Below are 15,136 nucleotides of genomic sequence, written 5' to 3'. Positions count from 1 at the left end.
TGTCAGGGGCTGGTGAGAGGGGAGAATGGGGAGTTGTTTGATGGGCACAGAGTTTCAGTTTCGCAAGATGAAGAGTTCTGTAGACTGGCTGCACAATAACATGAATGTACTTAACACTACTGAACTGTATATTTAAAAGGGTTAAGATGGTAAATTTTATGTTATGTATATTTTAACCACAATTTTTTAAAAAAAGAAAAAACAAAGTGGCCTTTGGCTCTTTTCATCCTTCTCCACCCTCCCACGCAAGTTGTTTTCTTGTCCTTGCACTTGTCACCTTGTTGCAAGATGACTGCTCCAGGCATCGCACGCTTACGCCAGCGTCTTGCGTGAGAAGAAGCAGGGGCAGAGGCTTCATCCCAATGAGGCTCTGTCTTTCCATCCAGGCGGGGTGAGGCAGCAAACTCACCACCCATGTTTCCTGGCCAGAAGTGGGCCACGCGCACACTTCCAGCTGTGTCCAATAAAACCTTCTGCAGTGATGGAAATGTTCTCTGTCTGTGCTGTCCAATACTGTAGCCACAGTCACGTGTGGCTTTTGAGGACTTGAAACGTGGCTAGTGCAGCTGAGGAACTACGTGCTAGATTTTATTTTAAAAATTTAATAAGTTAATAAATTAATTTGAATTTTAAAAGCCACATGCAGGCAATTGTAACCAAATTAGACGGTGCAGCAATACAAGCTAGAAGGGGGATAAGATGAGCATGAGTGGCCCAGATCAGTCATGATTCCCCTCCCTGGACAGGCTGAACCTTCTCTGAGATTAAGGCAACTCCATCACTACCTACAAACAAAACTGGGGCTTCCCTGGTGGCGCAGTGCTTGGGAGTTTGCCTGCCAATGCAGGGGACGTGGGTTCGAGTCCTGGTCCGGGAAGATCCCACATGCCGCGGAACAGCTGAGTCGCTGCGCCACAGCTGCTGAGCCTGTGCTCTGGAGCCTGCGCTCTGGAGCCGGCGCTCCGCAACAGGGGAGGCCACCGCAATGAGAGGCCCATGCACCGCAGCAGGGAGTGGCCTCCGCTCGCCTCAACTAGAGAAAGCCCGGGTGCAGCAGCGGAGACCCAGTGCAGCCAAAAATAAAATAAATAAATAAATTAAAAAAAAACAAAACCCAGAGCCTTTAAAAACAAAACAAAACAAAACTGAAGTTCTGTGAACAAGGGAGAAGGGTGTGTGTATTAAGTAGAAGACCAACAGTATCTGCTACAGGTATGCTACTCTATCTGATCACACATTTGGTTTAGAAATACGTGTGTGTGTGTGTGTGTGTGTGTGTGTGTGTGTGTAGGCATAGAAAAAGCCGGAGGGATACCCATCAAATATTTACAATGGTCATTACCTTTGGGTATTGGCATTATAGTTGATTCTTATTTTCTTCTTAACACCTTTTCATATTTTCTAAATTTTATGTAGTAAGCAGGAATTATATTTATTGTGAAAACTAAGTAGCTGCCATTACACACTTATTAGAATGGCCAAAATCCAGAACACTGACAACACCAAATGCTGGTGAAGACAGGAATCAGTGGGAGCTCTCATTCATTGCTGGTGGGAATGCAAAATGAATGATACAGCCACTTAGGAAGACAGTTTGGCAGTTTTTTACAAAACTAAACATACTCTTACCATACGATCCAGCAATCGTGCTCCTTGGTATTTATCCAAAGGAGCCGAAAAATTATGTCCACACAAAAACCTGCACACGGATGTTTAAAGCAGCTTTATTAATAATTGCCCAAACTTGGAAGCCACCAAAATGTCCTTCAGTAGGTGAATGAATAAATAAACTGTGGAATATCCAGACAATGGAATATTATTCAGCGCTAAAAAGAAATGCTCGGGACTTCCCTGGTGGTCCAATGGTTAAGAATCTGCCTACCAATGCAGGGGATGCGAGTTCGATCCCTGGTCAGAGAACTAAGATCCCACATGTCATGGAGCAACTAAGCCCGTGCACTCTGGAGCCTGCATGCCACAACTAAAGAGCCTGCACGCCGCAGCTACTGAGCCTGTGCACCGCAACAAACGATCCTGCCTGCTTCAACTAAGACCCCATGCAGCCAAATAAATAAATATATATTTTTAAAAATAAATTTATTTATTTATTTATTTTTGGCTGCATTGGGTCTTTGTTGCTGTGCGCGGGCTTTCTCTAGTTGCGGCGAGCAGGGTCTACTCTTTGTTGCGATGCACGGGCTTCTCATTGCGGTGGCTTCTCTTGTTGTGGAGCATGGGCTCTAGGTGCGTGGGTTTCAGTAGTTGTGTTGCACTGGCTCAGTAGTTGTGGCTCATGGGCTCTAGAGCGCAGGCTCAGTAGTTGTGGTGCACGGGCTTAGTTGCTCTGTGGCATGTGGGATCTTCCCGGACCAGGGCTCAAACTCATGTCCCCTGCATTGGCAGGCAGATTCTTAACGACTGCGCCACCAGGCAAGTCCCTAAATAAATATTTTTTTAAAAAAGAAAAAGAAGTGCGCTATCAAGCCATGAAAAGACATGGAGGAAACTTAAATGTGTATTACTAGGTGAAATAAGCCAATCTGAAAAGGCTACATAATGTATGATTCTAACTATGTGACATTCTGGAAAAGGCAAAAGTATGGAGACAGTAAAAAGATCAGTGGCTGCCAGAGGTTAGTGGGGAGGGATGAATACGTAGAGCACAGAGTATTTTTAAAGAAGTGAACATACTCTATTATGACACTATAATGGCAGATATATGTCATTATACATTGTCCAAAACCATAGAATGTACAACAAGAGAGAACCCTACTGTAAACTATGGGCTTTGGGCAATAATGATGTGTCCATGTAGTTCATCAGTTGTAACAAATGTACCACTCTGGTGAGGGATGTTGATGGGGACAGGAGACAACTTTGCTGTGAACCTAAAAGCCTGCTCTAAAAAAAAAAAGTCTTAAAAAATAAACAAACTAAGTAGCTGTTGCAGTCTTAAAGGATATCATTGGCAACCCACCATCCTGGTCCTGATGATTACAGCTCCTGGGGTGGCCACCACTTGTATGGTCATGAAGGTCTATCGCTTCCCTTTCCCTCCCATGAGCAGCAAGGCTATCTCTGGTGCCCTGGGAACAACCAGATTCAGGCTCTGCACAAAGATGGCATCCGACACAGGGGTGGCCAACCCATTAGAAAATCATTTAGTGAAAGATTGTGGGCAGGGCATCTCTTTAGGAGCAACAAGACACCTGAGGATGGCTAAGATGTAGCATTTGCACTGAGCTAGGATTCTGGAAGCAGGGGGAATCTTGGCTATATCAATTCTGTGTGACCTTGGATAACTTGCTTTCCCTCTCTGAGCCCCAGTTTCTTCATCTACAAATTGGGCATGACTCCTGCTGTATGACCTTATAGAATTCCTGTGGGAGAGTTGATAATGAAGTGCTATAGTGAAATGCTTCATTACTTAATGGCCCTATGGGAGAAGCAGGGTGATTATTCTAAAGGGCAACTGAAGACTCCATATGAGGATTGGGGAGTGGGGGTAAGGGGGAATCACCAGGTTTGGAGCCAGGCAGATCTGGGTTTGGATCTCAGCTCTGCCACTGACGGTCATGAGACCTTGAACAAGACACTTGATTGCTCACAGCCAGTGATGAGTATCGAGCCCAAGGAGCATGGTGTGATATCAAAGTTCAGGAACCTGAGAGTCAGTCAGACCTGAATGCAAGACCCAACTCTGCCATTTATCAGCTACATGTGATCTTCTGGCTTTTCCCGAGGAGAATCAGAAGTAAAGAAATTCAAAGGCACATTCTTGACCAGTAAGGAAAGTGGGATCAGGGGATGAAAAGAGAGGGAGCACATAGGTTAAGGAGGGAGACAGATAATCCACAGGTACAAAGTGGTGGCCTAAGGTAAGGAGACCATGGGGAAGGCCACAGGAGAGCTGAAAGGACATTTATGGAGCATTTACAATGAGTCAAGTACATCAATCCTTACAGTCCCCTATTATGAAGGTACTATTATCGTCCCCACCTTACAGGTAGGAAAACTGGCCAAGGTTACATTTTTGTCACATGAACGCAGAGCCCACACTCTATCCTCTGCCTACAGCCAGGTGGCCCCAGCTCATCCCTGCACTTCTCTCAAGTTCTCTGCAAATATTGGGGATGTCTCTATGGCAGCAAGACTGAAAAATAGCCTATTTTCCTCCTCCCCGGCAACTCCCAGATTTGTGGAGAGGAGACACAAACTCATACTGATTTGAGATGAGGCCTGGGAAAGCACAATCAGCACATCACTGACTAGCAAACAGTGATGATTTTCGGTTATCCCTGTCCCTACATCTGCAGATCTGCCCTGCCCGTAACTCTCTAGTGGCTCCCCTTCCCCCAGGCACGTAGCTCCGAGGCTCCTCCCACCAACCCTGACAACCTCATTGTTGGCCGTATTTCCCATGTTTCTCTGGCTAGGTTCCATAAACCCACCGGCCTCTCTGTGCCTTTCTTCCAGAGGTCCTTCCCCCCTGGAATGCCCTCTCCCCCGGACCCCTCTTCCCATGCACATATGACAGATCTCTCTTCATATCTGTTCATCACCCTCGACCCCGCCCCAAAATAGGATCCTGCAAACTTCCTCTTTCAGCTGGGTTTTGTCTCAACCTTGCACGAAGGAAAATGCTGTTTGTGCTGGCACCTAAGAGGAAACTGTGAACTGCGCATCTAACAATTAAAACCAAAGTCCCCCTTGAAAACCTTGGAAGTTACCTCAACCACCCTTATCAAAAATTACCTTCATAGGGACTTCCCTGGTGGCGCAGTGGTTAAGAATCCGCCTGCCAATGCAGGGGACACGGGTTCGAACCTTGGTCCGGGAAGATCCCACATGCCACGGAACAACTAAGCCCGTGCACCACAGCTACTGAGCCTGCGCTCTAGAGCCTGTGAGCCACAACTACTGAGCCCACGTGCTATAACTACTGAAGCCCGTGAGCCTAGAGCCTGTGCTCTGCAACAAGAGAAGCCACTGCAGTGAGAAGCCTGTGCACTGCAATGAAGAGTAGCCCCTGCTCGCCGCAACCAGAGAAAGCCTGCGCGCAGCAACGAAGACCCAACGCAGCCAAATAAATAAAATAAATAAATAAATTTATAAAACAAACAAACAAAAAATTACCTTCATAGGCACAGCTGGGAACAGCGCATGGAAGCCTGAGAGAGGCCCTCATAATAGTTTAGTTATTTATTGCATTTATTTAGCACTGCATATTCATTTAGAAATATTTGTTTATTATTTATTATTTATAAATTCTTTATTTATTTATAGCTCTGCATTTATTGGGTGTTTCCTTATGCCAGGCACTGTGGTAAATACTTTACAGTCTATCTTTCTCTTCACATATCTATGGCTTTAAGAGGTGGGAACTATTATTATCTCCATTTTACAGATGAGAACTGAGGCTTCAAACCATTACCCAGTAAGTGGCAGAGCCAGAATCAGTCTGTTGTAATCCAGTTTCAAAGCCCATGACTTTGGTGTCTCTGGGCCCACAAACTGATGAACTGTGGGAGCATCTGCCTGTAGTTGTGTTTTATCTGGCCTGCTCCATGTTTTAAAAAATAGAGAATTAACTGCCGACATTTAAAGACTAGGAGATTTCTCATATCAGTTGGGATTTTCAGCTTCTCTTGAAATATCCAGGGAATTCCCTGGCGGTCCAGTGGTTAGGACTCCGCGCTCTCACTGCCGTGGCTCAGGTTCAATCCCTGGTCGGGGAACTAAGATCCCACAAGACATGCAGGGCGGCCAAAAAAAAAAAAAAAGAAAGAAATATACAAAGACTTGGCCACACTTGGCCTGGGTTCCCACATGGCAATAATTGGCTGGGAGGAGTAGCAACTGTCCCCCTTAAACAGGATGTGTGCATTCCACTTTGCCATATACTTCCCAGTCACCTGCAGACCTACCTCATTTATTTTTTTTTTTATTTTTTATTTTTTTAAAACCTATCTTCTTTTTTTTTTTTTTTTAATTTTATTTATTTGTTTATTTATTTATGGCTGTGTTGGGTCTTCGTTTCTGTGCGAGGGCTTTCTCCAGTTGCGGCAAGCGGGGGCCACTCTTCATCGCGGTGCGCGGGCCTCTCACTGTCGTGGCCTCTCTTGTTGCGGAGCACAGGCTCCAGACGCGCAGGCTCAGTAATTGTGGCTCACGGGCCCAGTTGCTCTGCGGCATGTGGGATCTTCCCAGACCAGGGCTCAAACCCGTGTCCCCTGCATTGGCAGGCAGATTCTCAACCACTGCGCCACCAGGGAAGCCCTACCTCATTTATTTTTATTGCCTGCCTGGCCCTTGGAAGCATGTGAGTTTGTACTCCTGGGTCCACACTCTCTGATAGCTGTAATTTCCTTGCAGTGTAATGAGCTTCCCATCACTGGAGATGTGCAAACTGAGGCTAGCTGGCTGTTTGGTATGGGTGTTGGAAAGGGATTTCAAGAGGTAGTTGGGGAACTAGATCAGATAATGTATAAAATCCCCTCCAGCCCTGCAATGCCAAATATTTACTTAAGACTTTGCAGCATATATTGTTAAGAACTAACTTCCCCCTTGGTCTCAATTTACTGTTTCAAACTTTCCTTCCCTTCACCTTGGTTTCTTGATCTATTTATATATTTTAATCATATGATTATGCTATATCAATTCTAGTAAGCTTCCTCAAATCCTTTTTGGAACAAGGCATGGGGAACAAACAAATCCAGACATAAATATTTACATAAAGGGCTTGGTTCCAGATACTGAAAAGAAAAAAAAAGAAAAAAGAAAGAATTAAAAATTGTAACAGCAAGTTATCTCAGTTTCACTGAGATGTTTGGGCTCAAGGACATAAGGACCTAGGACTCTGGGATGCAGCAGCTGTGAGCATGTGCCTAGGTGGTCCCAACCCACTATCTCAGGAAAGGCATCCTCAATGTTTTATTTTCCATTCTCTATTTAAAATAGATTTAAAATTTTTTTTTTAATTTATTTTATTTTTGGCTGCGTTGGGTCTTCGTTGCTGTGTGTGGGCTTTCTCTAGTTGTGGTGAGCAGGGTCTACTCTTCGTTGTGGCGCCCGGGCTTCTCATTGAGGTGGCTTCTCTCGTTGCGAAGCACGGGCTCTAGACATGCAGGTTTCAGTAGCTGTGGCACTTGGGCTCAGTAGTTGTGGCTTGTGAGCTCTAGAGCGCAGGCTCAGTAGTTGTGGCACACGGGTTTAGTTGCTCCGCAGCATGTGGGATCTTCCCGGACCAGGGCTCGAACCCATGTCCTCTGCATTGGCAGGCAGATTCTTAACCACTGCACCACCAGGGAAGCTCTAAAATAGATTTTAAAATCATATAACTAATTGTGGCAGTTTAAAAAAATTGCTTCAGTTTCTTTAACATTCCTCCCGTCGAGAGGGAGAATCTATGTCCTCTTTCCTTGAATCTGAGTAGGCTTGTGGATGATTTAACCAACAGAGTGTGGCAAAGTGATGCTTTGTGACTTCTGAGACTGGGTCATAAAAAGACATGCAGCTTTGCCTGGTTCTCTTGGAATATCCTCTCTCCAAGAGATATTCCTCCTGGGACACAGCTTCCATGCTATGAGAAAGACCAAGCCACAGCGAGGGCCCATTTGTAGGTGTTCCAGTCAGTGGTCCTACCTGAAGCCAACATCCCAGCCATCCAAGCCCAGGCACCACAAATGTAGTCACTCCCAGCTGTTTTCATCCCCCAACTTAGGCCCTTAGACTCCTTGGAGCAGAGACAAACCAGTTCTGCTATGCCCTGTCCACATTCCCAACCCATAGGATCTGTGAGCAGAATAAAAGGATTATTATTTTACACCACTAAATTTGGGGTGCTTTGCTACACAGCAACAGAAAATTTGAACAGCAAACCCAACAAATGATTCAAACTATAAAGAAAAATATAGTGTAAAAATGGTAAGCTCTCTTTCACAACATTTCATTCCGTCTCCCTTCCATAACACTGTTAACAGTGTCAAATGTATCCTTCCAGACCTTTTTCTATACATTTACATATATATATATAATAGGAATATGTACATTTTGTGTTTCTTTATTAAGTGCAATTATATGAAAAGGCAACTTGCTTTTTTTCTATTAATAATATATCTCAGTGATCTCTTTAAATGTACAAAAGAATTTGAATTGGTGATCTATTCACATACTGTGGTAGGCAGCGTGTAAGATGGCTCTCAATGACACCCACTGTATTCAAATCCTTGTATAGTCCCTTCCCGCCCTGAACCGACAATGGCTTGTATGGTTAGAATAGGGTTAGAATAGGATATGGCAGAAATGTTGGTGTGTCACTTCTGAGGTTAGTTTTTTTTTGTTTTTTTTAAAATAAATTTATTTATTTATTATTTATTTTTGGCTGTGTTGGGTCTTCGTTTCTGTGCGAGGGCTTTCTCTAGTTGCGGCAAGTGGGGGCCACTCTTCATCGCGGGGCGCGGGCCTCTCACCATCGCGGCCTCTCTTGTTGCGGAGCACAGGCTCCAGACGCGCAGGCTCAGTAGTTGTGGCTCACGGGCCCAGTTGCTCCGCGGCATGTGGGATCTTCCCAGACCAGGGCTCGAACCCGTGTCCCCTGCATTGGCAGGCAGATTCTCAACCACTGCACCACCAGGGAAGCCCTGAGGTTAGTTTTTAAAAGGCACTGAAGCTTCCATCTTGATCTCTTGGATCTGGGGAAAACAGCTGCCACATCAAGAGCAGCCCTATGGAAATGCCTACGTGGGGAATAATTGAGGCTTCCTGCCAATAGTCAGTGAGGAACTGAGGCCTCCTGCCAATAGCCATGTGAGTGCACCATCTTGGAAGGAGACCCTTCAGCCCTAGTCAAGACTTCAGCTGACTACAGCCCAGGCTGACATCTTGACTATAACTTCATGAGAGACCCTGAGGCAGAACCACTCAGCTAAGCTGATTCCAGATTCCTTACGCTCAGAAACTGGGTGAGGTAATAAATGTTTGTTGTTTTCAGCTGCTGAGTTTTAGGGTCATTTTTTCACACCAACAGATAACTAGTACAAGAGGTTTGAAATTTTTAAAAATAAGAAAAAGAATATAGCAAAAGCTCTGTCACTCCTACCTCTAAACACCTGGTCCCCCATCCTCTCCCATCTCCCCCAGCTAACTTATAGAAAGCCCTTGGGAAGCATTAGATTTATTATCTGGGATACAGAAGCAGATATCTTCTTGGCTCCTCTTATAGATCATCTGACCCAAGAAAGGCTGCAGCAATATGGCATTCCCTTTCAGCAGCTGTAAAATCATGCCCTTCTTTCTCCACAGGAACTGGGCCTTTTCAGCCTTGATGCCACCTTTCCCTGCCAAGCCCTCAGTCTCCCACGAGCGTCCCCACATCCTATCTCAGGTCTGGGGGTGGGGGATTCCCCTCCTTGCACACCAGTGGAAAACATTACCTGGCCTTTTTCTTCAACCCATAGAAATCAGAAATCAACCACTCACCTCCCAACATGTAGTCTCAGCCTAGTCCCTGGCCTTCTTGCTGAGGGTGCCCACCCTTCATCTTGCCCCAGCCTGGCATCCTCACCCTGGACTGCCCAGTCTGCTCCCAAGATATCGCTCAGGCTGATCCCTCTGGCCTGAATGCTCCGCCCCCAACCCACCCTTCTGAAAACAGCCACGTATCTTTGAGACTCAACCCAGGGGCCATCTCTGTGAAGCTTCCCCAAACATCCTCACACGCCTCCTTGCTTCCAACCTGGCCCCCCCGTCAGTCCATGGTCCACTCGACAGCCAGGAGGATGGGCGCAAAACCTGAGGTACTGCTTACTTCCAGTGAGCTGGAGAAACCGTCTCCACCCTGCCTCTGCTGCTGAATGCAGCTCCAAACCCTGGACAGAAGGCATTGAGCAGCTCTTGAGGGCTCAGAAAAGTCAGCAGTAGCAGGCAGATTGGGGAAGACCAGCAATCAAAGTACCACCAAACTGGCAGTGAGTTTACACTTTTTTCCCCCCTCTGTATTCCTTGGGCTCTCTCAATGCAGTTCCAAACCTAGAAGTGGACATCAGCATGACAGAGAGAGTGTCAGAAGAAATCCTCTAGTTCTAGCTCCAGAAACAGGAAAGAGGTCTCCTAACACTCAGAAAGACTGGGCTAGGGGGGGATTCCTACTTCCTTTCTTTTCTCCGTTTTCTTGTGTCCTAGTCCCCAGGCCATCCATGGGGGCGGAGATGGTGGCAGGTGCCTCCAGGAGCCTGAAACTATGAGGAAAGGGAAACTTCCTCTCTAACTGGAGGATCTGTGGTCCTGAGATGTTGGGATGAACCCCTACTGACTTTCAGTTGTGGGAAATGCACATCAGGGTCGGGTAAATAAAGTCCCAGGGAGACAGCACTGAGGGAGGAGTTTGGGAAAGTGGCCCTGTAAAGTTATCTATGGGCTTCTGGGCTCACCTGCTAGCGGCATATCAGTGGACCTCACCTAAACAGCTTACTACAGACTTTGAGAATTGAATCATGAGAGGCCTGAGCTCCAGACTGGCCCATGAGTGGCACGCAAACAGAGCAGATGCACATGGCACTGCTGAGGGTTTGAAAACAGGATTGGCACTGGAGCCAAACCCACAGAAGGCAGGTGGAGCTGAACCCACTTTGCCAACTGCCTGCTAAGACAAAAATATCGATATCTCCATGAGATTTAAGTGAGACCCATTGCTCATAACATAATATTCAAAATGTCCAAGACAATTTACCTGCAATACAAAGAAGCAGGAAAGTCTCAACTCACATGGGAAAAGTCAATGAAAAGATGCCAACACCAAGATGTTGGAATGATCTGAAAAAGACCTTAAAGCAGCTGTTACAAAAATACTCCAAGGGAAAAAAAAAAAAAAAAAAAAAAACTCCAAGGAGAGAATGGGGAGTATTTAATGGGTATGGTTTTAGTTTGGAAAGAAGAAAAAGTTCTGGAGATGGGTAAGTGGTGATGGTTGCACAACAATGTGAGTATACTTAACGTCCCTGAACTATACTTAAACGTGGTTAAAGTGGTAAATCTTATGTATGCTTTACCACAATTAAAAAAAAACACTCCATGTAGTAAGGATGAAGATTCTGGGCTTTCTCTAGCTTTTTCATAATAGACTATCTCAAATGGAAATTTTAGAACTGAAACGTACAACAACTGAAATTAAAAACTCAATGGATGGGCTAAACAGCAGAATAGAGATGGCACAGGAAAAAAAAATATCTGTGGACTTGAAAGCACAGCAGTTGAAATTACCCAATGTGAACAACAGAAAAAAAATAAACAGGGTCCATGAAACCTGTGGTACAATATCAAAAGGTCATCAGAGAAGCAGAAGGATGGGAGAAAGAGTACAGTGCATGAACGTTTATAGCAGCTCTATTCATAATCCACACTTCCCAACTGGAAATAACCCCATCAATGGATAAATCAATAAACAAACTGTGGTATATCCATACAAAGCAATGCAGCTCAGCAATACAAAGAAATGAGCTATTAATACTTGCAGCAACCTAGATGAGTCTCAGTGGCATTATTCTGAGTGAAAGAAGCCAGTTTCAGAGGTTGATGTACTACTGTACAGCTCCTTTTATGACATTCTCAAAGACAAAACTATAGTGATAGATTAGCGGTTACCACAGGTTAAGGGTGGGAAGAGCGTGTCACTACAAAGGGAAACAGGAGGGTTTTTTGAAAGGTGATGGAACTGTTCTGCATCCTGTTTGTGGTGGTGGTTACGCAAATCTACACGTGTTAAAATTCGTAGAACTATAAACCAAAAAGAAGTACATTTTACCGTATGTTAATTAAAATAAAACAAAATAAAACTTGTGGTAGTCAGTCTCAAGCTGGCTCACAGAGATCCTCACTGCCTTGTACTTATGCCCTTGTGTAGTCCCCTCTCACATTGAATAGGGCTGGCCAGTGGGACAAATAAACATGGCAGAAGCGACAGTGTATGACTTCTGAAGCTGGGTCATAAAAGACACTGCAGCTTGTGTCTTGGTCTCTTGAGTCACTCACTCTGAGGGAAGCCAGCAACAATGCTCTGAGGACACCAAAACAAGCCTGTGGAGAGGAGCTGAGGCCTCCCACCAACAGCCAACCCCAACTCGCCAGCCACATAAGTGGGCCACCTTGGAGATGGAGCCTCCAGCCACAGTCAAGCCTTCAGATGAGTGCAGCCCTGGCCGATATCTCACTGCAACCTCATGAGAGACCAGAACGGCTCAGCCAAGTTGCTCCCAAATTGCTGACCCACACAGAAGCTGTGAGAGAGAATATATGATTATTGTTGCTTTAAGAGACTACATTTTGGAGGCTTCCTTGGTGGCGCAGTGGTTAAGAATCTGCCTGCCAATGCAGGGGACACGGGTTCGAGCCCTGGTCCAGGAAGATCCCACATGTCGCAGAGCAACTAAGCCCGTGTGCCACAACTACTGAGCCTGCACTGTAGAGCCCGCGAGCCACAACTACTGAAGCCCGTGTGCCACAACTACTGAAGCCCACGCACCTAGAGCCCATGCTCCGCAACAAGAGAAGCCACCACAATGAGAAGCCGGCACACCACAACAAAGAGTAGCCCCCGCTCTCAGCAACTAGAGAAAACTCGCGTGCAGCAGTGAAGACCCAATGCAGCCAAAAATTAAATAAATGAATAAATAAATAAGTTTATTAAAAAAAGAGAGACTACATTTTGGATTACTTGTTATATAGCAATAGGTAACTACAATCCCGAGATATAGGTCAGATCATGTCGCTCCCCTGCTCAAGATCTCCCAGTGGCTTCTCACCTCACTCACATAAAAACCAGAAGTGAGGTCCACTCTGATCTGGCCCATGCCCCCCTCATACCTCACCCCCTTCCCCTCCTCCCTGTCCCTCAAACATGCCAGGCTAACCCCCACTCCAGGCCTTCTGCATTTGCTGTTCCTTCTGCCTGGAATGCTCTTCCCAGGTATCCACACACTCACTCACCTCCTGCAGGTTTCCGCTCAAAGGCCACCTGGACACAGAGGCCTTCCCTGACCACCTCAGCCACTCTCCTTCCCTTTACCCTATTTCATTCTCCTTCATGGTCTTCATCATCTCCTCACACTGTATATATTTTTTCCTTAGCTGTTTCTCCCCCACTAGAAAGCAAGCTCCATGACAGGAGGGACTCAATTCATAATGGTTCAATGGTTTAATTTGTATTCCCATTTTACAGATGAGGACACTGAGTCCCAGTGATTACACACTAGATTAACGTTAAGGTAGGCTGTGCACCCAAGTCTTGGGACTCCAAACCTAGTGCCTTTTCTATAGAATTACCCAATCCAAAGCCCTCATTTTCTAGTTGAAGTGGAAACAAGAGTTCAGAGAGGGCTGGGGACTTTCCTGCCACAAAGAGACAGTTCTCTGTACTCTCCCCTTGTATACCACTGGCCTACTCCTCAGAAGCTTAATCCCCCAGAGGCAGGAGCGGTTCTTTCCCGCCAGCCCATCTCCCAAGTGGGCTGAGTGCTCAGCTCCTGTTCGCTCACTGGCAATGGCTGGGAGAAGATGGTCTCCCTGTGAGCTAACACAGCACTGAAATGCCAAGGAGAGAAGTAAAGGAAGTTTACAGCAGGCGGCGCCTGGCAGGGCTGCTGTAGCCCCAGTAAATCTTAACCCCTATATCTGGGGCCCTTGTGATAGTTGCAAAACATTTTCATGCACTTTGGAATCTCTCTGGCAGCCCCATGCCAGCTGTTCATGGATGAAGAAACTGAGCCTCAGAAAGATGCTTTTGCAATTTCATGAAATAATAACACTGTTATCATCAAGCGTCTATGATGTGCCAGGTACTATGGCAACAGTAGCTCCTTAAATTCTCACAATGACCCTAAAAGTAGGATGAAGTTATATCACATATGGGTTTAACAAATTAGGGCAGAAAGAGAGTAAATTTTGTCTTTATACTTTGGGACCTGACTTTAAAGTAAGATAGACTCAACTGAAGACATTATTTCCATTTGACAGATGCAAAAACTGAGGCTCAAAAAAAAAAAACAAAAAAACAAAAAAAAAAACAAAACTGAGGCTCAGATAGGCTAATAACTTGATTGAGTCACACATCAGTTAGTGGCTGAGTTGGGATTCAAACTCAAATCTCCTCGACTGTGTAGAGCCAGCACAATGCAGCACCAGGACAGAAATCAAAGTGTCTAGACCCAAGATAAGTGGCTTCTCCCTAAGCCACATGAAAAACCAATGAAACCAGACAGTGTAGAGAACAGGCATTATGCCAGGGAGGGTGAATTGGCACAAGCTCTTTGGAGGGCAGTGTGGCCATGCCAATCGAAGTGACAAATGTACACACCCTTTTGACTCACCAATGCCACTGTCAGAAACCTATCCTACTGATGTATTTGCACATATGGGAAATGGCACCTGTTCCATGTTTTTCATTGTGGCTTTGTTCTTTTTTTTTTTTTTTTTAATTTTATTTATTTATTTATTCTATCTATCTATCTATCTATTTATTTATTTATTGGCTGTGTTGGGTCTTCATTTCTGTGCGAGGGCTTTCTCTAGTTGTGGCAAGCGGGGGCCACTCTTCATTGCGGTGCGCGGGCCTCTCACTGTCGCGGCCTCTCTCGCTGCGCAGCACAGGCTCCAGACGCGCAGGCTCAGCAATTGTGGCTCACGGGCCCAGCCGCTCCGCGGCATGTGGGATCTTCCCAGACCAGGGCTCGAACCCGTGTCCCCTGCATTGGCAGGCAGATTCTCAACCACTGCGCCACCAGGGAAGCCCGTGGCTTTGTTCTTGATGGCCGAAAACATCAAACTTAAATGTCTCACAAAGGTTAAATGCCCCTCTCCCGACAGCCCCATGGGTCTTATTCTGAGGGTCTGCGGGGCCTGGCATAAAGATAAGGCTGAGTGAGGGTCTCCTAAACTTCATCTTCATAATTCACACCATATCATTTACTTAATATTTTCTCTAAATCAAATCACTTTTTGTAACCTAAAGTACTTAAAAGGAAACTTTAAATCACGTCTGTAATTGAAAACATACGAAGTATCCAAAAAATAAATATAGTGAAAGCAAAACAGTGTTACTAAATTCTAGATAGCTAACTCTGACTCCAGGTCTGCTCTCTCTGTT

Source organism: Balaenoptera acutorostrata, chromosome 15 (genome assembly GCF_949987535.1).
Source record: "Balaenoptera acutorostrata chromosome 15, mBalAcu1.1, whole genome shotgun sequence".
In the NCBI taxonomy this organism is placed as follows: Eukaryota; Metazoa; Chordata; class Mammalia; order Artiodactyla; family Balaenopteridae; genus Balaenoptera; species Balaenoptera acutorostrata.
The sequence above is the reverse complement of the archived record's forward strand: the minus strand, read 5'-3'. Positions refer to the sequence as shown.